The following is a 3,024-nucleotide window of genomic DNA, read 5'->3' as shown; positions in this document are numbered from 1 at the left end:
ATCCTGTATACCTGATAAAATCCCATACATGATCATACATTTCCATAAAAATTTTAAACTTTTCATATACCAAGCTTGACCTGTGCATGCACTAAAACTGTATACATAAAACCCCTTACTGGAGCCCTCATCAAATGCTCAAGTTGGGTCAACATTACATACATCAAACGTAGTTCAACATATATCATCATTAAAAACATCTCATAAAGATCATGTACCAAAGGGATTAACCATATATTAGGGCCAAACACAATACTAATCCTCATTATATCACTGTACAATACCTTACAAGATGCATTCAACTATTCTAAAACATGCATATACACTCATTCATGCATATTGGGGCATAAAACTAGCCTAAATCCCAACAAACATCAACATAGCACCTCATAAACATACATTTATCATTTAACTAACATAAATCCTAACATTTTATATCTATTCTAAACATGCATTAAAACCCTTAACCCCTTCTTAAAACTTACTTAAAATATTATAAAAGACGTGGATCTACACTTACCTCTTGAAAATCGAGGGTATGTGTGACCCAAACTTGGAGATTGGGAGAAATCGAGCTCCGAGGGTCTCCAAGCTTCAAAACTTTGATCTTAGCTCAAAAATCTTCAAAACAAAGTGAAAAACTCATCAAAACTTGAAGGGATTGAAGGAAAACACAAAATCAACTATGGGAGGCGAAATCTCACCTATACCCGAAAATAGAGAGAGAAAACTCACCCATTTTCGGACAAGGGGCCTTTTATAGGTGGCTGGCCAGACCACCTTCGAGGGCCAAAGGTGCTTCCGCAAGAGCCCAATGTTCGGCGGCCGAACATGAGGTTCGGCGGCCGAACATGAGGTTAGGCGGCCGAACCTGGCTTTTCCCTCCTTGGTCTTTTCTTTCAAAACTCAATTTCTTTCTTTATTAAAACCATAAAAACATGTAAAAACATTTTAGAAAACCTTTATTTTACCCTTCTAGAAGGCTCCGACATCCGATAAATTCCGGATTCCAATGGAGATTTCGCCGAAAGGTAGGAATTCCGATGCCGAGGTCTAGCCGGGTATTACATGAATTTTTTTGACAATATAAAAACGATGCTGTAATAGACATGACTTAAATTAATTAAAATATTTCAAATTATATTAAATTTTATAAATGATATTTTTTGTGATTTAAATTAATATTTAATTTGGTATGATGATTAAATATAAATTTAATTTGAACATTACAATTAAATAATTTATTAAATTATCATCTACAATTTATTAATTAATTGACACTATAATTATAATATAAACCTATAACATAAAATTGAGATATGTGCCGTAAATATAAGATCTCATATACTATATAAGACTTAAATTTAAATTTTGACTTGTGACTTAAATTTAAAATCGCATATAGTCAAAATCGACACAATAATTATAATATAAACTTAGTCATACGTAATTGAGATATGTGACTTAAATTTAAAATCTCATACAGTAAAGTTAAAATTGACACTATAATTATAATATAAACTTAGTCATGCGTAACTGAGATATGTGACTTAAATTTAAAATCTCATTAGTAAAGTAAAAATCGACACTATAATTATAATATAAACTTAGTAATGCATAAGTGAGGTATGTGACTTAAATTTAAAATTTCATACAGTAAAGTCAAAATCGATCTAATGATTATAATATAAATTTAGTCATACGTAATTGAGATATGTGACTTAAATTTAAAATCCCATAGAGTATAATCAAAATTAACACTATAGTTATAATATAATTTTAGTCATGCGTAATTGAGATATGTGACTTAAATTTAAAATCTCATACAGTAAAGTCAAAATCGACTCTATAATTATAATATAAACTTAGTTATGCGTAATTGAAATATGTGACTTAAATTTAAAATCTCATATAGTAAAGTCAAAATCGACCCTATGAATATAATATAAATTTAGTCATGCGTAATTGAAATATGTAACTTAAATTTAAATTAAAAATTTTGAAAATTTTAGAAAATTAAGCATTTAACAGCTTAACTAAAATTTAATTTAAATCAATCAAGTTATTTATTTGATAAAAATAATGTGTAATATAAACTAATTTAAATTTAATTAGAATTAATTAAAAAAATTAATATAATTATAATAAATTTAAAAATTAAAGCTTTTATATAAAATTAAAAACTTTACCAATAAATATGAAAAACTATAAAATTATGATATTTTTGAGACATAACCCTTTTATTTATTGTATCTTCTTATTATTTTTGTTAACAATAATTTCTTGTAATACCATAATTTCAATGGGTATGACATTTAAAAAATGAAGAGACAGATAGAGAAAGAGAAGAGTGGCACCAGAGGGGTTATAAAGCCCAGATCGGTCAACGGAAAAGGTCGTGGTGGATTGGGCATTCTAGTTCTCCAAATGTTCGGCAAAAGTAGCGTTAGGGGATTCTGAATGTGAAGACGATGAATAAGAAGAGTGGCTCCTATGCAAGGGAAGTGAAATAGAAGTTGCTGCTCCGTTGGACAGAAAGTGACGGCAAGTAGAAGCTTGTTTCAGTAACACTCTTCTCAGCATTTTCCTCTGTGAGTTGTCGCCGCTGCCACTTTCTTCGGACAAGATACATTCCAGGACTCATAAAGTAATGGCGAGTATGACCCAAAAAGAAAAAGAAAAGACCAAGGTGAATTTTTATCTGTGATTGTCTCTCGACGTCTCGGGGATGTAGCTCAGATGGTAGAGCGCTCGCTTAGCATGCGAGAGGTACAGGGATCGATACCCCGCATCTCCATTTCCCCTGTGTCAAAATTTTCTCAGAATATATTATTACCAAGGCAATTAAAGAATTTTTTTTTAATAGATTATCAAATATTATATTATTATATGGTTAAGAAATATTTACAAATGTTAGATTTGATACATTATTTGTTAATGTTTCATGAGGTTACCAGTACAGTATAGATGGTGTATCTTATATTTTTATTTATTTATAGTAATTATTGAAAAAATATATTTTAA

At 29.8% G+C, this 3,024-nt stretch overlaps 1 non-coding gene across 1 annotated transcript; it reads left to right on the top strand.

Annotated features, from left to right (window-relative positions):
• Positions 1 to 2,724: 2,724 nt before the first annotated feature.
• On the top strand, positions 2,725 to 2,797 carry TRNAA-AGC. Its single transcript has one exon. It is a non-coding gene; the product is annotated as a tRNA-Ala (tRNA).
• Positions 2,798 to 3,024: the final 227 nt, after the last annotated feature.

Source organism: Manihot esculenta, chromosome 17 (genome assembly GCF_001659605.2).
Source record: "Manihot esculenta cultivar AM560-2 chromosome 17, M.esculenta_v8, whole genome shotgun sequence".
NCBI lineage: Eukaryota > Viridiplantae > Streptophyta > Magnoliopsida > Malpighiales > Euphorbiaceae > Manihot > Manihot esculenta.
The sequence above is the reverse complement of the archived record's forward strand: the minus strand, read 5'-3'. Positions and strand labels throughout refer to the sequence as shown.